General features: G+C 41.6%; 1 protein-coding gene across 6 annotated transcripts in view; it reads right to left on the bottom strand.

Moving 5' to 3' along the window:
- The window catches only part of C1H2orf88 (chromosome 1 C2orf88 homolog), a 40953-nt gene extending 19140 nt beyond the window's left edge, over positions 1 to 21813 (bottom strand). For 2 of the 6 annotated variants that reach the window (XM_021169048.2, XM_021169038.2), the window contains exon 1: positions 12728 to 12945. The gene's annotated coding sequence lies outside the window, so the exon portion shown is untranslated. Of the gene's footprint in view, positions 1 to 2270; positions 2497 to 2848; positions 2870 to 12727; positions 12946 to 21761 lie in introns of those variants that run through there. The other 4 variants (XM_021169043.2, XM_021169060.2, XM_029477387.1 and 1 more) reach the window with 4 other exon arrangements.
- Positions 21814 to 25916: the final 4103 nt, after the last annotated feature.

The following is a 25916-nucleotide window of genomic DNA, read 5'->3' as shown; positions in this document are numbered from 1 at the left end:
GGCAGAGGCAGAGGCAGAGGCAGAGGCAGAGGCAGAGGCAGAGGCAGAGGCAGAGGCAGAGGCAGAGGCAGAGGCAGAGGCAGAGGCAGAGGCAGGCAGATTTCTGAGTTCAAGGCCAGCCTGGTCTACAGAGTGAGTTCCAGGACAGCCAAGGCTATACAGAGAAACCCTGTCTCAAAAAAAAAAAAAAAACCCAGGAGAAAATGAATTAGAATTCCTAAGCTTTATAGACCAGTTTGACATCAATCTCTGGTAAAATTAAAGACTTGAGCAGGCAACACTTGGGCAGAGGTAGTGGCCTGTATTTCTAGAATTGGAAGTGATTGGTTACTCTGATAAATCACAGGTAAAGCTTAAGAGTCTGTCTGTTTTTAGCAAGGCACTTGATTACACTTTCCTTTCATGAAACCTTTTCAAAAAGGCCAGTCTACGAACTAGAACAATTTGAGTGTAGAATTTATCTGGCTCACTAATTTGAGCACTATCTACTAGAGACCAACTAGATTTCCAGCCACTCTTGTGATTGGCTTTTTCAGTACTTTGAATTTCAGCAATCACCCTGAAAGTGGATGGCATTAACCTCATTTCTGGAAAAGGAATAATAAGTACCAGACTTCAAAATCCTGGAGCCATCTGAGCTGTGCCACCGGCTTCTAACTGTGCAACCTTCAACATAAAAGCCTGCCCTGGGCATTGCCTTGACTTGAACTTCAAGCACATTCCTCAGATGTGTAGAATTGACACAATGAATGTCAGAATCAAAGCTGGGATGGATGCATTAAAGTGGAAGTTAGAGGTTTAAAGTAATGTAAACCAAGAGAGAAAGAGTTCCCCCTCAAAACCACCGAGCTGCACAGATTAAAGAGGAAGAAAGTCAGCTTCACAGCAGCAGGGACGCGCGAGTTTTTAGTCAAGCTCAGAGTATTTGCTTGATGGTTTCAAGATAAGCTGATGTGTTTAACTCGAGTTTGGTTACTCATTAAAGAAAAGTAAAATTTTCTGTCTCCTGAGCACCTGTATGCACGGTGTGGGTTAACAGTTTCCTTACAGCAGCCAGCTAAAGCAGACTGAAACTCTATCACCATACATCTTTCCTTTCTCTACTGTCTTCTCTGCTTGCTTTCTTTTTCTTTTCTTTACTTTTTTTTAAGGGAGTAAAATCTGGAAAACTCCAAATTTAAAGTTTTAGATTTTCTTTTCAAAGAGAAGTAGACATCCTGAATGTAATCTTGAAAGTTGAAAGGTTGTCCGCTAGGGCAGGACTGAGGAGACACAACCAGAAGTCAGCTCAGTGTAAACACGGCCTTCCTGCCAGGAACAGGATATAACTCCAAACAGTGAGTTCCTCACACTGAAGTGGCCAATCAAAACCTGGCTTCTGTCAGCAGTGCTGTGTGGACAGTATATTGAAATTGCCTTAGGGCAGATCACAAGTTTAAAGTACCCTTATTATCTCATAATGCATCTACAGTTATTTTTCTTAAACAGCAAAAAGAAAAAAGAAAGAAAGAAAAGAGTAAATATGAAGTTACTATTTTTCCCAGAACCTTTCTGCTATACTTAATTCCATTTCCCATCTATACATACAAGATAGCTGTGTCAGGAAATAAAACCCCCTTCAGAGGAAAAACGGATTTTCTTGACTCCTGCTTAGCTATAGTAAAAGTAGATTCTTTATTACCCCTGGAATTTTGCCAAAAATCTCCATCTCATATATACGGGCAATGACAGATCTTTAAAAAGAGTTCGACAGTTTATCCACTAGTTTATGTTGTTTTGTTACCTTCAGTAAAAGATGGGGGAGGGGGAAAAACAGCGATACTGGAGCTTTCTCTGGTAGCTGGGCTCCCACTCGTCTATTCTTTCATTTCTCTTTCATTTGCATCATTTCCCCTCAGGATTCAGCCTCCCACAGCTTCCAAGAGTACAGACACTCTGCTAATCATGTGCCACTCAGCACAAGCCTGACAGCTTGATATGTGCATGTAGTGTCCTTACCGGAAAACCTCCATTCATTCTTCAGGTGGGGAGGAGGATGAACGTGCATCTTGCAATGAGCAATGAAATACTTTAGTTTGTGGGCTCGGAACAAGATCAGGAGATGGAGCTAAAGGCTCAATTAAGGAACCTAGGATGTGAGGTTGTGTCCAGGACAGCTGGCTGTGAAATGTTAGATAAAATTAACTGCTGCAACTCCGGCTTTCCCGGGTGGGAAAGTCAAAAGGTCACAGCATCTGAGCAGGACACCCACCTTCCAGATGTTCACTTACCCTACACTGCAGCGGGCCAGCTGCACCGCCATCCCAAGTCTGCGCGGCCTCGGCCGAGGAGGCGCGAGTGCTTGGCTGTTCTCATGCCCCTGGCCGCAGCCTGGGCTCCCAGGGTGGGTGCTGCTCCCCAGGGCGGGGCCTCAGGGCGGGAGCTGAAGCCTGAAAAGGTGCGGCATGGCCGGGCAGCAGAGACAGTGTCTCCCCTGGAGTAGGGCGGACGTCCTTCGGCAGTGGTCCAGGCTCCTCCCCCTGCAGCGCCCCCCTACCCCCCGCCCAGCACTGCTCACGAGTTCGCGGCCGGCTCCCTCCCTGCAAGTGGAGCCAAGGGACCCGAGGCTACGGAGCACAGCCCTCAGTGTTGGCACCGCCAAGGGCTACCCCCGCCCAACAGCACTGGGTTCCAAGCACAACCAAAGGGACCCGAAGTGCTGGGCCACAGCTCGCACTCCCACCCGGCAACCTATCCACACAGCTCCACCTCCCCAGCAAGATCCAGACCACCAAGTATGAAAGCTAAGTGAGCTTGTACCTCCCTCTCCTGCCCCACATCCCCAGAGCCACCTGGACTGAGACATCACCTGATCTCTGTCCACGTGGGAGCAGGCGCGGCTTGTCCGGTGCTGCAGCTTGGCGCCAGCCCTGCAGGTGATCTCCTGTCACCTGCCCCCGGGCCCTCCCCTGAAGGCTGCGCTGCTCCGGTGCCAGTTTAGCAGTCAAACCTGTTTTGATCCCAACGCCAAGCCTCGCAGCTCTACCCCAAGACCTAAGTACTTTGCCCCAGTGCACGCAGAAGTGCACCAAGCACTTCTAAATTTAAAAATGCATCCAGCATTGCACTTTTCTATCCCCGAGTACCCAACAATCGAAACGCTTGTTTCTCAAAACAAAACATCAAGAAAGATCATATTCTTACCCGTTAAGGAAGCAAGAGCCTCAAAACATAGCCATTATTCAGTTAGACCTCGTTCCATGTGATGCCTGCATCTGTCTGTGTGATTCCCATCGTTAGTAACAGCCCCAAGAGAATGACAAAAGAACCATTATTCCATCCTGTCCCACAATGGATTGTCAATGCAAAATTCATGCCCCAAGGGACCTCAGGGATAACTCTCGGTTCCTTGCTTTACAGATGCAGATGCTTAGGCTGAGTCTTAGGATTGTGGGGAGGATGCTAAGATGAGTGGATCCCTGAGAACCCACAAGCCAAAGGGGCAACCTTCAGGTTTCATGAAGGACCCTGACTCAAGTAAATTAGGTTCAGAGCAGTTGAAGATGCTACCCAAGGGCTTCTTCTGGCCTCTGCACACACACACACACACACACACACACACACACACACACACACACTTCAACACTTTCCTCTCTTTTCTTTTTTCTCCTCATTCTCCTCCCCCTCCTAACGAAAAGCCTGAAGCCTATAGGCTAACATAAACAGGGCCCTTTGGAGGTCCACTTCAGTAAAAAATTAACTCAGAGAGCAAAGGTTCTAAGCAGTCCCTCCAGACCTAGCTCAGCTTTAAGTGAATCCAGCATTTTAGTTTAGTTCTATGCAAATCAGCTAAGGTAACTTTGACCTGAAAATATTGTGCCTCAAACATATCAATTTTGTCATTTAGTGTGATTAATGGCACCAGACAAACAGAATATGAATATTAAATTGATTTGCTTGATAAGCAACTATTGCAGTGTACAAAATTGATTATATCTAAATGGAGCATGCATTCACAGACATTTCAAGCACACCATGCTGAATAATTATGATCAAATGCAATGTTATTTGCTTGCTTTTATCTTTCTCAGTTCAGTCAACCTATGTTGCTATTATTTTAAGTGATCACTAGCCCAATCCTGAGTGACAAGTGTTAGGCCTTGATGGGCTCTGGGAGAGAAGAAATTTGTAGCTATCTATCCTAGTTAGCAGGGCAGAGAAGAAAATGTTAGTCTCTGGCTTCCATCATAATGGAACTCCAGACACAAGCATATTACTTTCTTTATGTGAGTGTGTGTTGGAGAGTATGTGTGTGTACATGCCTGTGGGTGTGTGCCCGTGACTGCAGGTGGAGGCCAAAAGTCCATGTCAGATGTTTTATTCTATTATTCTCCTCCTATTGTGACAAAGGGTCTTTCACTGAACCTGGGGCTGGTGAATGTGGCTAGACTGACTTGCCAGCAAGCCCCTGGGCTTCTGCCTTCCTCTCCCCAGCACTGCGGTTACAGGCACACTGTGACACCTGGGGTTTTACATGGGTGCTCAGGATCTCAATTCCAGTGTCCTATTTGCACAGCAAGCACTTTAGCCACTGGACTATCTCCCTAGCCCCAAGTGTAAGCTAATTCTGCTCTATTCGAGGTCACACTGGACCATCTTTATGAGGAGTTATCTACTCTTAACCTTTGGTCTAAGAAAGAGGCTGACACCAGAGGAGAAAGGTCTGGCACCATACTGTGACTGTCAGATCCAGGCCTGACCCTCCTCCCCTCTCCATGGATGGTCAAGAGTTTGTCTTAGAGACTGCACCAGTGTCGGGCTACCCTGATTGATGCACAATGGGCTGAGGATGGGAGACAATCCTCAGGTTCCCCAGCATTGCACACAGCCAGTCTTCTTGGTATACCTCTCTCCCCTCCTTCCTCACATCCAGAAGCCGGATTCCAAGCCAGTGGTGACTTTTCTCTGGAGACTGGAGGTTGGTTTTGATCGATATGAATGAAAAGGAGTTGGATAGAAGGCTACTGCAGAGAATCTGGCGCCCTCTGCCGATGGGGCTTGAGGATATTCAAGCTAAAATGGTCTCTTCAGTCATGGACTTTTCTTACATGTGCCAGGATTTTATTCAGATTTGGCAGCGAGCTTCAGATACCTGTCTGTGAGTAGGTGAAAGATACACCTTTTTCAGACCCAGACCTGGGTTTTGAAATGGAAAGATTTACAATACAGGAAATTGTAATGCATGTTGATTCTTTAAAAATACTTGTTTTATGTGTATGGATGTTTTGCCTGCATGTATTTCTGTGCATCTAGACATACGTCTGGTACCTAGAAGAGAATGTCAGATCCCCTGAGATTAGAGTTACAGACAGTTATGAGCTGCCATAGAACTGGAGTCTCTTTGAGAACAGTCTGTGCTCTTAACTGCTGAGCCTTCTCACCAGCCACACATGTTGATTCTTGAATATTTTCTGTAGTCCAAGCAATCAAGACACCTAAGAATGCTTCTTTGTGAAGAGCACTTTGAGTATGAAAATAGCATCCAACTTTCTTCCTGCAAACTTACACAGCCTTCCCACTCCTCCCAGCTGACCCTGTGCCTAAGAAGGCTTTGAAACTCAGTGCCAACCTCAATCATACTGCTGTGAGAAAGTTCTTTTCTAATAGGTCACCAAATCAAAGGCCAAAACAACACCTCACAAGGGCCCAGGTGTGTGTGGGTGCATGTGTGTGTGCATGTGTGTGTGCACTCTCTCACACACACACCCCTGTGTATTCGTGAAATGTGGATATGAGACAATGGTAAATCTTAAAATGATCATTGTCACCACATTTATTATTCATATGTCACACTGTATTACACATGTTTTGTATTTTTCTTGGGGTTATATGTGCTTTTAAGTGTGAATCAATTTCCATTACCTCACTGCCTACAGTGTTTAAATCAGTTTGTGTGATGTTATCAAAATACTTGAGTCTCTCCTTGGGATTTGGTTCTCCAGTCTGTGTACCATGCAAGGACCGGTGACTCTCTCTGTGGCCATCAGTTGAGAAAACAGTTTCATTTTATTAAAGATTCTCCTCAGAAATCAAATCAACTCTCAAAGATTTCATAAGTTGGTACTTGAAGAATTTCAGGAAATTCAGCATAAGAAACTGCCTATCTAGAAACATTTTATGGCTTAGGATTTATCATTTAGCTGTTAACCTCTGATGGAAAACAAGCTGCTGTAACTAGTCATTGAGCAGCTGTGAGTTGAGACCCACAAAGCCTTCTACAATAAATAGTCCATGCGGCGATGGTTCCTGTTTTAAATAGAAGGCAATGGGAAATACAAGGCAACTACTGATGTACGCTTGGACTTAAATTTGAACCCAGGCCTGACTCCAAAGCCAATGCATTTCATATTGCTTTCCAAAGGCTCACTGGCCTGCTAAATCTGGCCTTGGTTCTAAGTAACAATCTTTCCCATCTAGCTCCTAGTCCTTCAGCCCATGTGGACAATATCCCCTGCTGCTGAGTTGGTTTACCAGGACTTGAAAAGAAGATGGGCTGCTATCAACGCTTTTGAATCCCTAGTGGCAGACCACATGGTTTGAACAATTCAATAAAGCCTTCTAAGCCTGGTGCAGTGGCACAACCCTACAACCCAGGACTTGGGAGGAAGAGGGTGGAGGATTAGGAGTGAGTCCAACCTTGGCTACATATTGAAGCCCTGTCTCAACAAAACAAAGCAGAACAGAACAGAAAGTACTCAGTCCTTTTTTGTTTTTTGGTTTTTTTTTTTGGTTTTTTTTTCTGTTGCGTCTGTATTCCTGAGCAAGGCTCTAGCTCATGGCCTTCTATGTGAATTCCATCAGCAGCACTGATGTGCAGCCTCTACGGTACGGGACACTTATGAGATGAGTAGCAAATAGCTATAAGGAAACTCATCAAATGTCTAAGGGATAAGACACAATCATAAGTGTTTCCGCTGAGAAGTGGAAAAGCTTTCATCAGACCAAGAAACAAATGTCTCAGTTGTTGAAAAAGGGATTAAGTGTATATAGCCTACGCTAAAAGCAGGGAATGGCCAGGAGCAGGAACATTTAAGTGGGAAGAAAATGAGTCTAAGTTACAAAGCACGGAGCCCATAAGCACCAGGCTAGGTGATTTGTTATGACTGATAACAGACGCCAAGGAAGATCTTAAATTACAAAACAATGGAATAAAGCGTTCTTGGATGGATGGATTTGCAATTATTAGGACAGTGCTGTGCATGAGTGTGGAGTGTGGCACAAACCAGTCACGCTGCAGAAATCCTAACTGAAACGCATTGGTCTGGGAGAAAGTATATGGGCATGCTATGCTTGTCCTCACAAGTTAATTCCCTTTATAACTCACCAGTCTGAGGCTAGTTTTGCCTCAGTCTTCTAAGATTCCTATGCTTAATAGGACTACTTCTTGTTGGGTTTGAGTTTCCATACTTCAAGAAAAAAGAAGCAGGCACGCACGCACACACAAAAGATGAAGGAATCCTGTATGTCTGTTCCTTGAGTTAACCAAGGTAGCCAAGGCAAAAGGATGTGAAAATGTAATAGAAAGCTGTACATTTTCAGAACTTTAAACACTTTTTTACGCTAGGGCTGGGGTCAGGGAATCAGTCAGGGAAGGACTCACTGTATGGATGTGAGGATCTGAGTTTTGATCCTAAGTACCAATCTAAAAAGCCTAAGGTGGTCATTCGTACCTGTAATCCCAGACCCAGATCCCTGGGATCTCTGGGGGCTTCCTGGCCAGCTAGTCTTGCAAGACTATAAGATCCAAATTCAAATGAAAGGCTCTGTCTCAAAAAGTAAGGTAGAGAATGCCAAAGAAAGACACCCAGTTGTGAACTCTAGCCTCCCATGTGCATAGTGAACATATATACATATACCACACACTAATCAAAAATTGTAAAAGCTTGTTACAATAAACATTAATTATATTTAATCAGAATAAAATAAAGATATTTTTCTTTGCAAAGCAACTAGATAGGCAAGTTTTGAAGTTCTCTGAGAGCCCAGGGTCATGTTAAGAAGGGACCCAAGGGTCCTTCTTAAGAGGTAGGTAGCTACCCACTGCTGCTGCACTTACCTTGTGGTCTCATTATCTGGGTTTCCCGACATTCTGTAAAATCTCTTAGGCAGTATAAATCCCTCACTGTTTTATCCTTTTGCATTTTATTTGAAATTTTGCAGCATTCTCATTGGAACAGTAGCTGTATTAGGTGACACATGTGTGATTTGTGTGCTAAACAAGGGAACATAGTGCTTCGCCCCTCCTCTTGTCTTGTTCCCTGAAAGTTCCCTTGATACCTTAAAGTTCTAAGAACCCCCTAAACCTTTTCAGGCTTGAAATAAATCACCTCCTCAATCTAGGGACTAGCCTCCAAATTAAGGAGAGTTATTGATAAGGATGCATATTTTGATTAAAATCCTTTCTCTAGGGAATGGCTGACTCAATTCCAAAGAGAATCTAGTTATGGCCAAATTTCACCTCCATCTGATGTGGGGCCACCCAGTTTTTATGAACAAGAAATTCAATTTAGTTTCTTATCAACCTAATAGATTCCCAACCAGCCTGATCTCTGAATTGAGATTGGCTACAAGAAGTCTAATTTAAGTAAAGCAATCAGAAAGCCCTGACTCTAATGATAAGGTTCACTAGACATCTCCATCATCTCCATCCCAACTGTATCACCCTACAGCCACATAAGACAGAGTAACCAGTTTTCTCTTTCATAAAATACACATGCATCTGTTCTACAGTCAATACTAATTATGTTTTCTCTTTAAGAGAAAATTTAAGTGAAGCAGTCTTCACATTTATACATTCTAGCTGATAGCAGACAGGGAAGGGAGAGCAAAGGAGCAGAAACTAGTGGAAACAGTACTGGTATCAATCAATCAATCAATCAATCAATCAAACAAACAAACAAACAAACAAACCAAACTGTGGAAAACAGTCCAGTTCCAAAGCTCTTGGCAGTGCATAATTGGTGGAGAAAAAGTAATCAAGTATGATCCTAATAAATAGCTAGGATTCAGCTTTGTAGGACTGAATGGCCCAAAACAGTTGTATCCACCCTAAAGCTCATACATTGAAATTAGCCTACACTGTAGGACACTTGGAGATGAGGAATTTGTAGGGTAAATTAGGTCACAAAAAATCCCTCCATAACAGAATTCACAGTTATGATGGTTAGTATTGTTAACAGAGCTATGGGAATATCTACGAAGGATTGTCTAGATTAAGGTTAGTCTCTAAGAATGTCTGCAAAAGATTGTCTTTATTATCTTGAGGTGGGAAGACCTATCAACCACGGACGGGACCATTCCCTAGGCATGGGATTCTGGATTGGATGAATAGAGAAAGTAAGCTGAGCATGCATATGTGCATTCATTACTCTTTCCTGGCTGCATATGTAATGTGACTAGGTACTTAGAGCTCCTACCATACATAACTTATATACTATGGCGGAATATAACCTCCAATCATGCGCTAAATAAACCCTTTCTCTCATGAGTTGGTTTCCATTGTGTCTTCTATCCAAGAAACAGGAAAAAAAGCTGAGACAGAAGGAAGCTGGTAGTGAGAAGTGGGTTTGCTGTTGTGATAAAACTGACCCTGTGACTTTTAGGCCTTTGCAACTGTTTTGTGAGTGTAATGTATAAGAATTTTGAACTTTGGGATAAAAAAAACAAAAAACAAAAAACAAAAAACACTGAGTATTGTAAACAGGGCTTAATAAGATGTTCTAGTGGCAACCTGGAAGACAACAGTGTATAGAATGAAGTGAAGGACAGTGAAGGTCTGGCTCATAAGGTTTCAAAGAGAGAACCAAGGACTCTCTTGTCATGAACTTGGCTGGGGCCGACCGTGTGACATTTTGTTAAGGAACCTGTCTTTATTCTGTTCATGTCCTAAAAACTTACGTGAAGTTAAATTTAAAGATGATGAGCTAATTTGTTTGGTGAAGGAAAGGTGTATGGGAAAAGTAAAATTTCAGAGAGGGAAGGTGCAGAAACAGAAAAATCTGCAAACGTCTATAACTGCTAAGGAGATTTTAGAGAAACCTAGTACTTGACACTGGGGCAACAGGAAAGTGTGTTCTTGGTGAGAACATAGAAGCTTAGATAGCTGCCGACTAAGGAGCTGGACTGACTTGAAGCTGGCAGCAGAAATTGGCAAGGTTGTCACATGATGCTGGTTTTGAAGGTATGGAAGATGCAAAATTGAGAAGATCCTGGGGATCCGCTGAGGCCAGGCACCGTGTGGCAGAGTTGCAAACCGTGAAGAGAGGCCCTGATATGCTATTGACGAGGACACCTAAGTGGTCTGCCAAGGAGAGCTGCAAGTGTGGAGTAGAGTGGACCTAAGAGAGAAGCTGTGTGTGCTGTAAGTAGCACGGGTGGAGGAATAGGGCTTCCAAATCCTTTTGGAATCACATTGATGATACCATCACAAGCTCCAGAGCTATAATATGCTGTATAAAGAAAGAGCTATAGGCTTTTATGCTTGCCCTGTTGGAATTCAGTTCTGCTTTGGTATTTTTATTCTTCTTATGCTCCGAGTCTTTGCTTTTGGAATAAGAATGTTTATTCTATGCCGTTATATGTTGGAAGCTTGTAACTTGTTTTTGTTTTTGTTTATAGGAGTTTATAGTTAAGAAACTTTGGATTTTTAAAGTTCTCTTAATGACTATGAGAATAAAGTTGGGTATCTTAGTTTGAGTTTTTTTGCTGTGAAGGGACACCACAACCAAGCAACTTTTACAAAGGAAAACATTTCATTGGGGCTGGCTTATAGCTTCAGAGGTTCAGCCCATTATCGTCATGCAGGCAGACTTAGTGCTGGAGAAGGAGCTGAGAGTTATACATCTTAATCTGAAGGCATCCAGGAGGAGACTCTCATTCCACACTGGACAGAACTTGACCATAGAAGACCTAAAAGCCCATCTACATATTGAAGTACTCCAACATAGCCACACCTCCTAATAGTGCCACTCCATATGGCCAAGGATTAAAATACATGAAGCTATTCAAACTACCACACTGGGATATGGGAACTTTTAAGTTGTAATGAGTATATATTTATAGTATAAAATGGCCATAAGCCCATGGGGACAAGAGGTAAAAGGTTGTGGGTTAAAAGTGATGTGTTTACTCACTGATAAGTGGATATTAGCCAAAAGTTTGGAATACCCAAGATACAATTCACAGACCATATGAAGCTCAAGAAGAAGGAATATCAAAGTGTGAATGCATCAAGTGCTTCTTAGAAGGGGGAACAAAATACTCACAGGAGGAGATATGAAGACAAAGTGTGGATCAGAGACTGAAGGAAAGGCCATCCAGAGACTGCCCCACCTGGGGATCCATCCCATATACAGTTGCCAAACCCAGACTCTATTGTGGATGCCAGGAAGTGCTTGCTGACAGGAGCCTGATATGGCTGTCTCCTGAGAGGCTTTGCCAGAGCCTGACAAATATAAAGGCAGATGCTCACAGGCAACCACTGGATTGAGCACAGGGTCCCCAATGAAGAAGTTAGAGAATGGACTTAAGGAGCTCAAGGGGTTTGTAACCCCATAGAAGGAACAATATCAGCCAACCAGACACCCCAGAGTTCCCAGGGACTAAACCACCAACCAAAGAGTACACATGGAGGGACCAGCCTCATGTGTAGCAGAGGATGGCCTTATCTAGCATCAATGGGAGTGGAGGCCCTTGGTCCTGAGGTGGTTCAATGTCCCGATGTAGGGGAAGGCCAGGACAAGGAGTGGGTGGGTGGTCGAGAGGCAGGGGGAGGGGGTATTGGATATGGGATTTCCAGAGGGAAGACCTGGAAAGGGAATAACATTTGAAATGTAAATGAAGAAAATATCCAATAAAAAAAAGTGATGTGTTTAGCTGGGTAATGGTGTCATATGCCTTTACTCTCAGCACTTGGGAGGCAGAGGCATATGAATCTCTGGATCAAGGTCAGCCTGGTCTACAGAGTGAGTTCCAGTACAGCCAGTAGTACACAGAGAGACCCTTGGGGAAAAAAAAAAAAGGTGCTGTGTTTGAAGTGATAGGGCTAGATTGTGATGGTGGGTATTGTTAACTAGATCTAAGAGGCAGGACCTGAGAAGGATTATTTAGATTAAAATTAGCCTCTGAGAATATCTGTTAGGGGCTGTCTTAACTACATTAATTGAGGTGGGAAGACCTGTCCACTGTGGGCAGGATCATTCCTTAGAGATCCTGGACTGTATTATTATTGGGGGGGGGATGACACAAGCTAAGTATATATGTATGCATTCATCACTCTCTTCCAACTGTAAGTGGAATGTGGCCAGCTGCTACAATCTCTTCTACCATGGCATGCTTCCACACCATGATGGACTGTAACCTGTGTCTGTGAGCTAAATAAACCCTTCCACCATTGAGTTTTGTCATGGTTATTTTATCATAGCATAGGAAACAGAGCTAAGACAGTATCTTTATAAAGGACACTAGGAAGTTTGTTCACCCCTTTCTTTACCCACTTTTGCAGGAAACACCAAGAAAATAGCAATCTATGAATCAAAAAGTGTTCCCACTAGAGCCTGATCATGCTACCACCCATATCTGACTCCTCCAGAGCAGAGAGAAATCTTTTTATTATAAACATTAGTCTGTGCTACCTTGTTTTGTTATTACAGTAACCTTAACTAAGACAAAGACTTGCTTTTGTGATTACCTGTCTTCTTGTATTCTCATCTTCAAAGACAAGATGTGTCATGAAAGCCTTGTTCATTTCAAAATGGACTGCAAAACTTTAACATTATTAATATTTTTCCTCAGAGCCTTGTGTGATAACAGCCCTGAAACAGAAGAAGAAAAAAAAAATTGTCCTCTTCTTAGGGCATCCAGCAAGTATGTTGTATCTTGGCTCGGACAAGCTGGGTCTCACTAGTGTTGCTAGGTGGAGTCATGTTAACTGTGGCCCCTAGAGGCAATGGGTATTACCTCACAGAGGAAGTAGCCAACCACATTCCATATGCCTACACACTCTCAAAGGGGAAGGACAGAAAGGAAAATATATCCAACTTAGTTTTTCTACTAACCTCATCAGAAGCTAGCTTTCTGTCCCCCAGTGTTCAAGCCCCATACTTTCCCCTGAGCTATATAGATCATGGCAAGCATTCATTAGTTGCTCTGTCCTCACTGAGAGTGAGCCAGTCAGGTTCTGATCTTCGGCTCCATGACTAGAATGTTTCTGGTTCTTAGAGAGACAGTCCTCCACATACAGTCCACCTCAGCTACTCTGTAAGGCCTTAAGATATTGTACAGTTTATCTGACATGGTATCTGTTGTCTTCTTTTTTTTTTTTTTTTTTTTTTTTTTTTTTTTTTTTTTTTTTTTATTACATATTGGCTGAAACTGAACAAAAGTAGCAATAGGGACATTCTTCTTCCTGAGTTTAAGGAGATTGTTTCTGTTTTAGTATAATTTTTAAAGCAGAGTCTCACATATCCCAGGCTGGACTCAGACTCTCAGTTACACAACTGAGGCTGGCCTTGAACTTTGGATCCTCTTTCCTCTACCTCCAAAGTGCTTGGATAATAGACAGTCACTACTTTGGACACTATGCACATCAGGGAAATGGAGCCCAGGGCCTTGTGCATGCTCAGTAAGCACCAGCTGAGCCATCCCCCAGACTCTTTGTGTGTGTGTGTGTGTGTGTGTGTGTGTGTGTGTGCGTGTTGTAAGTGTACAGGTGTGTGTACAGGAAAGAAGGACATCAGGTGTTCTGCTCTATCACACTCTTCCTTAGTTCCTTGAAACAAGGTCAATCAGGAAACCTGAAGCTAGGTTGGAGGTCAGTGAGCTACAGCAACCCCCGTCTCTGCTCTCCACAGCACTGGGATTTCAGGCATTCATGCAACCATGCTGGGGGCCGTCTCAAGATTTGAACCCAGGTCCTCACAATTGCACTCCTACTCACTGAACTATCCCTCCAGCCTGTTTTTTTCAATTTTAAATTAAATTAAATTAAGGAAGCTTCTTATTTTCCATTTCAAGGAATATATATATATATATATATATATATATACATATACATACACACACACATATATATATATATATACACATATATATGTGTGAGTATAAAGATGAGTTTTTATATATATATATATATATATATATATATATATATATATATATGTGTGTGTGTGTGTGTGTATATACCTATACATGAGTAACTCATCTTTAAAATGATTTCCCCAATCTATTAAGACAGTCAAATTGTTTCTCTCACATATGAAGCGAGTGCTAGCAGTGAATGGCATTCAAATCTCTGGGATACAAGACGCTACTTTGGGTGCTGCCTTTTCTGGGCCCACTGTGGACTCCAACAGACTGGGCCTCCAGTTCCGAATGCTAGTAGGAGGTCCCACCCCTTGCCCAATCAAAGGAAACACACCATTGTGGCAGTCACTGCCCCACACTAGTGAGGACCTGCGGGACCTCTGCCTCGGGGCCTGCAGCATGGCGCTGCCCACACCGAGGCCCCACTGTGCAGAACCACTGCCACCCACTGGCCGTGGTGGGACTCATAGACCTCTACCATGGGAGCTGCTGCCTCCAGCGTGGTCCACATTGAGCTAGCCTCTACCATGTGGGTTACAAAGTCAGACAGGCCCACACCAACCACTCAGTTCCACGTTTCACATAGACCGCAAAAAAAAACAAAACAAACCTCAAACAAACACATTTCAATGCCCCGTCCAGACCCCTGGGTGACTTCCTTTCTTGAAAGTGTTTCATAATCCCTCTTGCTCTTGCAGTCGTTCCAGAATTTCTAGATCTAGGTTATACTGCTTTTTGGCGGTTCTGAGATATCTGAGCGTCTAGATATTCACATGATGACCTGAACATTTAGCTTCACTGTACACTCATAGCCTGTTACTAAACTCTTCTCGGGATGCTGGTACGAATAGTTCAGTAATATCCCCATCACCCAATGGATACCAAATTGTCTTCGAACTTATCCCCAGGCACCCACTGGGATGTCTCCTGGGAAATGTCAAATCTCTGAAGTAACACCCGACTGGAGGGCATCAAAACTAGTACACTTCTGCAATAAGGTCTGGACTCAGGATCCGTTAGACAATGACTCCAAATGGCTACTTAATGGCACACTAGATCCAATTACTTTAAGAGATCTTCATATGTACTGCCAGTGGTCTGGTAAATGGGAAGAGATTCCCTATGCCCAACCATTTACCTGTTCATGCTCCCACACCCCTGGCCTATTCTCACAGCCTGCATGCCTAGTTTGTGTCACAGGCCTGAACCTGCCTGGACAAACTCATTTTCTGTCACCACCATCTTATGCCACTGCTGCCAGCTTTCTTATTCTAGTCCTAGCCAAATGTTTCTTTGCTAATGCAAAAATGTGCTTTTCTCTACCTACACAGCACGTCAAAGTTACTTACAATGTTCATTCCTATCCTGTCTTGATTGATGATGATTTTTATTACTGCCATTAAATTCTATTCAGTTATAATCAATCGATATGGCCCTCAGTCCCGTCAGAAGTCTGCTAAATATAAGTTTATGACAGACAGAATTCCCAAAGCCTTTAACAGACCTCATGAAGTCTCAGAAGATGTGAACACAGCTACAAGATACTGCCTGGATTGTGATATGACAATTACTGAAATATGCAGTGGACAAAACCAGATACCCTGAGCCAAATGACTTAGCTCAATCAAGGAAAGCCATTTCTCATGTCACGCGTATCCATTCCACAGAGAAAAAGCCCCGTGTCTTCTGTGCTTGAAGGCTAGACTGACTCTGCCCAAGTTCCCGTGGAGACCACAGGGATCTGTTGGCTAGTGGACTCTGTCATTTTTTAAATAATATATAACTGGTATGTAACTGATAGATTATTGTTTACTCTTCTCAGACTTCTGACTACATTGACAGCTAAGGTACTGTAGCTTGACAGCTAGAAAAAGCTTTCACCGATGCAATCCTTACCTAAACTTGGTTTCCATCAATTAAATGCTTCATATTTCCTCTTCTTGCAATGCCACTGTCCTAACATTATTTGAGTTCTTATAAATTTGCTTAATTCTAATAAGACATTCCACTATACAATCCAACTTTTTAATCAGAAGTTCTTGTTCCTTCTGCTCCACAAAAGGCTCATCTTAAAGACAGTTCATGTTGTTAACGCATGTTGCTATTGCTTTTGTAAACTTACAAGCTCCAGGAAACCCACTCAGATCTGCCTCTCATGGACCCAACAGACTCCACCCAGATAGCATCTTGTCAAGTCCAGGTGCTTACGACATCTAGGACAGCTCCAGAAAAACAAACTTCAGATGCTCCAATCTCCTCTCAGACACAGATGCTTCTACTGGGACTGTGACTTCTGACCTATCCTCAGATGGCCCCATAGACTCTAGACAGAAAGGAAACAGCCAACTCTTCCAAGAGTGGACAAACACCTCCCATACCCATTCTTCTAGTTTCCCTAGAGACAAGTTGCCCCAATGTTAGCATGAAGCAGTCAGATATCACGACCACTCTATTCCCGTTCTACCATCACCTTTTCTAATTTTTTTCTTTTTTAATTAAACCAAAATGGGGCAATGTTAGCATTCTCTCTAAACTCCACCCCACAGTTATCTGGCAGCAGCCAGGTAGGCCTGACCCACTATAAAAGGGGCTCATGCCCCCTCCTCTCTCTCTTGTCCCTTTCTTGCTCCCTTGCTCTATCCTTTCCCCTTAACTTCCTAGTCCCTTCCCCCTCTCTTCAAGTGCACATAGCTGACCTCTACCACCCCCCCCTGCCTTTCTCTGCCTCTACTACCCCCTTAACTCCTCTCCCCATGTCCTGAATAAACTTTATTCTACATTATACCATTGTGTGGTCTCTCAGGGAAAGGGATGCCTCGGCACAGGCCTACTGAGACATCCCCTTCCCTGATACTTCACCATATACCCCCATAGACCATATCCCCTTCTTCTCCTTATCTTTTTATAAACACATCACCTAGGGGTACAGATTGGGTGAAAGTATGAGAACATAAGTGACTTCAATTTCTCGTTCTTTTGTTCTTTCTCTCTCTCTCTCTTTCTTAATTTTCAGAGAAAGTGGGATATAAAAAATAAAGTCTAACTATCTAGATATATATATCAAATATATATTTGATATAACTATCAAATATATATTTATTGTTGTAAATGGACTTCCTTTTCCGAAGAAACACTTTTGTTAAAATGTCTCTAGAAAAAATAGTTTCCATGTGCCCAGCAACTTAACCAAGAAAACCTCCAAAAAGCTCTTCTGAGATGCCCGTGAGGACTCAGTTTGACCTGTGTTCAGTACCGATGAACCTTAACCTAGTGTAACTTAACGTACAGCTCCTAAATGGGAAGCGAGATACTGTTCTGCTTAAGGAAAGATGAGAATAGCATCAGCCCAGTTTCACTCATGAGTAAAGCAGAAATTCTAAAGCCTCATTGCTTTTCCTCCCTGGTCATGAATGTAGTGGAGATCATTGCAAGATCCTTTTAGTGGCTGTCTGATACATGATAGATGTGTGCCCTCACACACTGAGGGGCACTGGCCCCCTGAGACTCTCACCAGTCTCGGCCTAATCAACAATCTGTTACTTCAGCCTCGATTACAGGTTTAAAAGGCTGAAACATTTCTGCATGCTTGAAAGGACCCTTCTCCCCAAGTCTCTTTAGCACGGCACTTCCCTCTTCGCTCTTTCTAATGGAAAGGGAATGGAATGGAAAGGCGGCTGCTGGATTCTCGCCTGTTCTTCCTTCCTAGCAAAGTTGCATGCACACTCACAGTTATATGCTTTTTCTTCAGACCCTACCTGCCCTTTCTTTGTGTTTGGTTATGTCTGGTTCATTCACTGTAAGAGCTTTGTATACTATCCTGTGTTCCAGACAGTTTCCTTGTCTATAATTTCCCCTTTAAAGTCAAGGCTTTTTCTTTTTAACACATTCATTTTTCTTTTGATTTTTTTTGATTTTGATTTCACCCTTGGCAATAGAGAGTTTAAAATTATTACTGTATTCCTTCCCCTTAATATCTTCCATGTGCCATCTTGCTTATTCAAGTTGAAGAATCTTTGTGTATACACACACAGACTATTTTTCCTTTTCTTTAATCAGCCTGGAATAATTGTAATATATATTCTCTCGAAATTATTAAACTACTAGATCAGGAACATTTAAAAAATAACCTACAATGTCCTTTTACTAAGATAGCACGTTTGTTATATATCAAATACCCACATGCACTGGAATCTATTTCTGAGTTCTTCATTCTTTTCTTTGATTTTTTTTCTAAGCCCAAATCAAAGCCAATAAGGAGGTCATGGCATGCTTCAGTGTGATGAAGTGCCGTGGATTCTGTCTCCTCTCAAGTGAACTATTCTGCATAAACTTAAGCAACAACAACAACAAAAAAAAACCGTTATCCAATCCCTCTCAAACTGCATTCAAATTAAAATTACAATCATTTTATATTTACTTACTTTAGAAATAATTCATATTTTATTTCATTTATCTGAGAACCTACTGCTTGATTTCCTTTTGTAACATTTTAGTTTTTTTTTCTGATGATCCTTAATTTTTTCCTATTATTATTTACTTTTGTAAGTACAGAAAAAATATTTGTTTTCCTCTATTTACCTTTGGGTAGGACAACCCAAGGCTGTTGAAGCCATGATGATCCCCATAATAAGCCCAAGTGCTACATGTGAAAGCATGGGACTTGATATCTGCTCTGTTGGGTTCTGATCTTACTTTGGTCCAATCTTTCCCTGCTGAGCTCTACTCTTCCCTTTTGGAATGTGGATGCGTTCGTTTTCTGTGTCATTTTAGGTTGGATCTATGTAACTTGTGTTTACTTAGTTTTAATGGACATACAGGCATGCATAGTAGCCTTGACTCTCAGAAGAGATTTGGGGCTTTTAAACACTGTAAGTCTTGAATACAGTGAAGAGTTTTGAAGTTGGATCAGATGGGTTTTGTATCATGAGTCTATGAAACACAAGGTGGAATCTAGGTTTATAAGGGGTGGACTTGTGATGACTAATATTGTCAATTTTGATAGGATCTAAACATCAACTACATTGTAGATTCTTGCAGAAGTCTTATAGATTCTATAAGACAAACTTCTAGGTCAATAGTTCTCAACTTTTAATACAGTGACCCCCAACCATCAAATTATTTTTGTTGCCATGTTATAACTATAATTTTGCTATGGCTATGAATCATAAAGTAAATAGTTTGGAGTTAGGGTTTTCTAAAAGGGGTCATGACCCACAGGTTGAGATCCACTGCTCTAGGCTTATCTATGAGGGAATTTCTAGACTGAGTTAATACAAGCGGGAAGATTCACCTGAAATATGGACACCACTATCCTGGTGACCAGGGTCCTGGACTGACTAGACAGTTCTCCAGAGTTTATAGTTCATAGTTCATAGCTCATAGCTCTCTCCTTCTTGAGTGCAGATGCAATGTGGGCAGCTGCCTTGTGCTCCAGCACTGTGCCCTTCCTGCCACAATGGACTGGACATTCAAACTGTAAACCAAGTTAAACCCTTCTGTAAGTTGCATTTGTCATATATCTTGTCCCAGCACCAGAGAAGTAATTACCTTCGCACCCCAAATCAGCTTTCTAGGCTCTGGTCTATACGTCATCTTTTCCACACTTGTTCTAAATAACCTTCCCCTATGGCGTCCAGGTTCTACAGACCTCCCTAGCCCTTTCAATTATATCTCAGAATGTCACGTTTTATTCCAGTGTGTTGATATTCCTTGTCCCCTTCCCTCCTGTTCTTCCAACCTACATTTCTTTTCTTCCACTCTGCTTTGTTAAATCTTTGTGTTGTAAAGAATTAAAAGCCATCCAGTAATTTCAACTACCAGAAGTCTATCTTCCCTTAGTTCCTCTCCCTTTCTTTCTTGAGACTAACTCCATAGCTTAGAGTGAGAAAGAACTGCAAGGGTGCTTTCTAGAAATTTCCTGCATCTCTCTCTAGTTCTTCTCTATTGGAAACAAATCACAAGAAATTGGGATAGAAAAATGCCTGCTTCCATTGCTAGGGAAGGCTATATCCCTTTCTGTTGGCTAACTTTGTTAGAGTTAAAAATGAGGGGCTATATATGTTCTAAGAAGTATATATCTTAAGAAAAATTTCTCTTTTACCTCATTTGTGGATCTTAAGTGAGCCTTGGAAATGGCAAGGAAGTCTCCCTTTTATACGTTTCTCTGCAGGTGGAGGATCTACCTGCAGACATGTTGTTTTAGCATTTACACAGGCAGGGAACCTCATGTCTAGAGTAGATTCTAAGTCCTACCCAATGGACAGAGTAGTTTGAAATTTCTCCCTAAGAAATAAGCATATCATCTCTTTGTATCTGGACTCAGCCATATAACTCAGTTTTATCCAGTAGAGCACAGGAAGATGTGGTTTTCAGAATTATGCACATGACACAATTTATGCTCCCATCATAAAACAAACCTAATTGTTTGCTGTGTACAAGCTAAGATAATATAGTTTAGTAAAGATTTTTAAAGGTATGAATGGAGAGAAAATCTAGGAGCCAGTCAGGAGGAGCTATAAAGAGTAGACTCTGTAGTTATGGATATCACAACAGAAGTCTGAAATAGGAGTGGTGGAAGACATAATTGAAGGGTTATAGCAAGGGTTTGGAGTAGAAGACTTATGTGTCATATACTCAAATGTAGGAGAGCAAGATCACATGGATTATAGCTTAATAAATGAGTGTGGCTCAAGACCTGCATTAAATGGAGCCAGTCAAAACTCCAGAATGAGTGGAGGTCATTATGCTCTACCACTAGCTGAGTAGCTCTTGGTGATTAATAACAGCTTCGGATGCAGGATTCTATTCAGGTATGTGGCCCCTGGTAGGTAATCCGTGTTCTATTACATGCCCCCATACCCATGTGCATGCAGACATGCTGGAACTATTCGAACTGGGTTGGAGAGAGAAAGAGAGAGAGAGAGAGAGAGAGAGAGAGAGAGAGAGAGAGAGAGAGAGAGAGAGAGAGAATGAATGAATATGATAAAGGTTTGGAAGAAGATATGGTGGGGGAGATTCTCAGAAGAGTTGAAAGGGGTCAAGGTGTTGATATGATTAAAAACACATTGAAGAGATGTATGAAATTCTCAAAGAATAAAACCTATTTTTAAAGTACTAGAGAGGCTGACTGCTCAAGATCACCAAGAACTCAACCAGTTGGAAGCTGCAGTATTGACTACATTCCTCTATATGTTTAAAGTACTCTACTCCCCAAAGAAAAATTAACATACTCCTTACATGATCCTCTCTTTCTCTAGAAACTTCTGTATCACTGCTGTCAACTTAGCTCTGTTCTGAAGCAAGGATGAGGAGTAAGTGCAGGTCACCACCAGGAGAGGAATTAGGTTCTTTGGGAGGTGTCTAAAAAGTTCCTGAGGCATGTTCAACATCACACCCTATGCTCATAGAGGTATGTGGGAATGGGGGTAGAGTTCTGGACCACTTAGAAAGTGAGAGTTTAAGTTGAAAAGGAATTACCAGGGTTTTAAAAAATATTACAACCTCACCTTATTATGAAATATAATTCATTATATTTCAAAAATCTGTATATTTATACAGAGATAGATAGAATTTAGTCATACAGGTTAAAGGTGTCAATAAAAAACAAAATATTTAGAATTCATTGTTGCTGAGAACTGTACCTTAACACTGGAATCCCAGCTATCCAAACAGATATTCTGTCAGTGTATGAAAACAGGCTGCTGGCTCCTGAAAGACAGTGGCAGCTGGGTCCCAGCCCCCTTTGCCTGGAGACAGTTGCTAGGCAGTTTCAGATTTGCTCACAAATGCACTTTTCACCCAGTGAGCAGTATTATGATAGCACACAGGCCATTTCCCAATTATTATTTCTGCTCCCATTTTATTAAAAGGCACTGGAAAAAACTTGACAAGAATGACAGTGCCATGAAAGCTGGATTGTGTTAGGCTGTCTCCTAGACAAAAAGATGAAAAGCTTTGCCGTCTAGGTCCTGGAGTACTTTATGAAAATCTGAAAGCTCTACGTTACCCTGTTCTCAGGATGAATATAAATGTTGCCCAGGGACTAGAATGGAATAATGGAATGGAGATAAATTCTCTTTTAAGATGTCTTTTGATTCACAGAAGAAAACAACCTTCGTTTCATTTACATGAACTTTGAGCAACACTTGTAGTCCATCTGAATTTTGCAATATATAAGGGGAGTTTCCTTTTGATAGAAGTGTTTATGGTCATCCTATCTCTTCTTGGAACAACCACAGGTTTGACATGCTCTATTTCAATTGTCATTTATCCCAAGATACCTTTTCATTTCTCTTTTAAGTCTCTGTGTCACTGGTAGTTCAGGAATGACTAACTTCCAAAAACATGCTTATTTACATGTCCTGTGTTCCTTCTCCCTCCCTGCCCCCTTTCTTGGGTTCCTCATTTCTCTTTCTCCCTGTTAGGGATTGAACATCAGACATTTCTTATGACAGGCAAGTGCCTTACCCTTGACATATATTTCCAGTGCCCTACAACTGATTTCTAATCTCATAGTTCTGTGATTAGGAAAAATAGTTGATCTATTTTCAACCTTTAATTTGTTTAGACATTTTGTGCTGTTACATACAGTACAGCTGAGGGAATGTTTCATACCCTATTTAACTTTTAGAATGAAGTTTGTGATGGATTAAGTATTCCCAACAACAAGGCAAATTACATATACTCTATAGCCAAGAAGGACACCTGGGTGAGAATCATTAGTGGCTGAAACTGGCCTCAGGTAAAGGGTGAAAACAAGTGCTGTCTTGGGCAAAGCAAAAGCCTTCAGGAAATTTCCAGCAAAAAAGACAATAGCAGCAATAAAATCAAGGATGCTTTATGATCAACTGCCTGTAATAACAGTGTTCATCTCGAGATGTGTGCCGCACTAGAAGAGATGAGATAGTTACCTGGCCATGTTCTGGATGAACAGAAAGTAGCCAAATTGTAATGTGAAGTTGAGAGGCATATTTTATCTCCTCTGTCACATGAAAACTTAAATTCTCTCCCACCCATGGGTGTGGACACACAGGCAGTGGTGAATGTAGCGAGAACCGACAGTTACCAAGATGAGGTCATCTTAGGAATGATTACAGAGAAATCACTGCCATGCAATGAGCATCACAGAGGCAGAAGAAAACACACTTTGACACTGGCAAAAAAGACCTCATTTGAGAGTATTATTCTAGAGCACTAAGAGAGGATACTAAATTTATATAAAAACTGAAATAACCCGTGAATTTAAGGTCTAAAATTAACTGGGGTGAAAAGAAAAGAAACTCAATATGCAGGCAGAAGAGCTAATGTGTTGTAAAAGAACAGAAGTGAACCTTTAGCTCAGGAATTCTGCTAAAACACAAAAGCAAGGAGGAAATATATAGAAGCTGATAGTGTAAAATATTGATGTAGAATATCAAAGGTCTATTTAGTAGAACTGCTTGAAGAACAACAAAAATATGAACATTACTGATTGCACCGGGTAACTTCAGCAATTTGAAAGACAGGATCTGGAAGATGGCTATCCTGGAGGGAAGTCTAGATTATTCTACCAAGTACATTTGTCTTTAATTAAAGTCCACACTTTTATATTTAGAAATAACTGTATACCAAATTCCAAACTTCTTTTCCTCTGAGGTAAGGTCACATTGTTATCTGAGTAAGAAAATACTTTTATGAAAATAGGATAAAAAGAGCAATGGTTTTTGTTTTTCCTCATTTATAGCTTTTCAATTAAACTAACTTGATACAAGTCACTAAGAGAAAACTATGCCTAAGAAAAATATCAGATGAATAATTCATCTTAAAAACTTAAATCTTTTACAATTTGCAAAACACATGAAACTGAAGAAGAACGAAGACCAAAGTGTGGACACTTTGCCCCTTCTTAGAATTGGGAACAATCACCCATGGAAGGAGTTACAGAGACAAAGTTTAGAGCTGAGACAAAAGGATGGACCATCTAGAGACTGCCATATCCAGGGATCCATCCCATAATCAGCCTCCAAACGATGACACCATTGCATATACTAGCAAGAGTTTGCTGAATGGACCCTGATATAGCTGTCTCTTGTGAGACTAGGCTGGAGCCTAGCAAACACATAAGTGGATGCTCACAGTCAGCTATTGGATGGATCACAGGGCCCCCAATGGAGAAGCTAGAGAAAGTACCCAAGGAGCTAAAGAGATCTGCAACCCTGCAACAACATTATGAACTAACCAGTACCCCGGAGCTCTTGACTCTAGCTGCATATGTATCAAAAGATGGCCTAGTCGGCCATCACTGGAAAGAGAGGCCCATTGGACTTGCAAACTTTATATGCCCCAGTACATATAAATGTGGGGAATGCCAGGGCCAAAAAGTGGGAATGGGTGGGTACGGAAGTGGGGGGAGGGTATGGGGGACTTTTGGGATAACATTGGAAATGTAATTGAGGAAAATACGTAATAAAAAAATATTAAAAAAATACTTTGAAGAACTGAGATAAAAATTTCTTCTCTTTATTTTACTGAATCACAACATTTTTAAAAGCATGCATTTACATGGTTTAGTTATATGTATGGTTAAAATAATATGAACAATGATAATTTTTAACACCCAGGGAAAACTCTAGATACTGGAAGCCTCAAAGTTCCTTCGAGCTTGAAAACAGCTCATCATTGAATAAGCTCCCCCTTGTCTTTCTTCAGCTATGTCTCTACATAAAAAAAACCACATTCTTGCTTTCCTTCTTACCAACTAGGATCTGGAGTTGTTACCACATGATTACTGTCCAGCTTGCTTGCATTTACCCACATACCTTGAACAAATATTGGGTGGCAATGTGGACACACATGTGATCACATAGAGCAGAGAAAAGACTGGGCTCTCACAATACCTTTAAGGGTAGGTGCTATCTGATCTAACTAAAGACCTGATACCAGGCTCCACGTCTTTATGGTCCACTACCTGCTAATAGTACCACCTTAAGGATTAAGCTTTAAATATGTGAACCTTTGTGGGGGGCACAGTTAGACCCCAACTAAACCAACAAAGTAAAACAGAATCTGTGCTGTAGTAGCATAGCATATACCAGTCCTATGTTTTTACTGACATTATCTCTTCAATACAAGCAATGGTTTGAGGAATGTTTTGGAGGTCAGATGGTAAGTAGAATTAGTCTATTTATAGGCTCCAAAACCTTCAGGGAAAATACTGGGACTGCATTAGGCATTCCTATGGTAATAACTTTCTCTAGAAAAACTTCTACCATCAGAAAGTGAACTTTTGCCCAATCTTGCAACAAGTCAATCATATGCCTTGCAACCACTTAAAACTCTGGACTTAGTCTGTTTCCATACTGTGTATTCAACATGTCTAAATTTAAGCTGCTTTTTAAGAAAACTATAACCAACCTCACAATGCTTTGGACTCTCCACAGAATCAGCTTTTACAAGCTAAGATGAGGGCACAGTTGTAATATCAAATTATGTTCCTTGTCCATGTCTCTGACCTATAATAATGTAATAGGGTATGGGGGGTGGGTGATAACTTAGTCTAACATATTTCACTGAAAGCAGCCAGTGAGTTGAAAGCAACCTTGAAATAAATATCCACTATAAATGTTGGAAGCAATGTGTAGCTATAGGTTAATAACATCCATTTGCAGTTTTAAGTGCAATTCTAGGTAGGTAGGGTTCAATAAAGTAACTTCTTCCCTTGTAAATTCTGCTGAATATTTTCATAGGAAAAGACCCCTCATTCCTTTTCTGTACCATCATGCTTTAACGCCGCTCAATAACAAACACAGCCTTTGTTA

The sequence above is a fragment of the Mus caroli genome, chromosome 1 (genome assembly GCF_900094665.2).
Source record: "Mus caroli chromosome 1, CAROLI_EIJ_v1.1, whole genome shotgun sequence".
Lineage (NCBI taxonomy): Eukaryota > Metazoa > Chordata > Mammalia > Rodentia > Muridae > Mus > Mus caroli.
The sequence above is the reverse complement of the archived record's forward strand: the minus strand, read 5'-3'. Positions and strand labels throughout refer to the sequence as shown.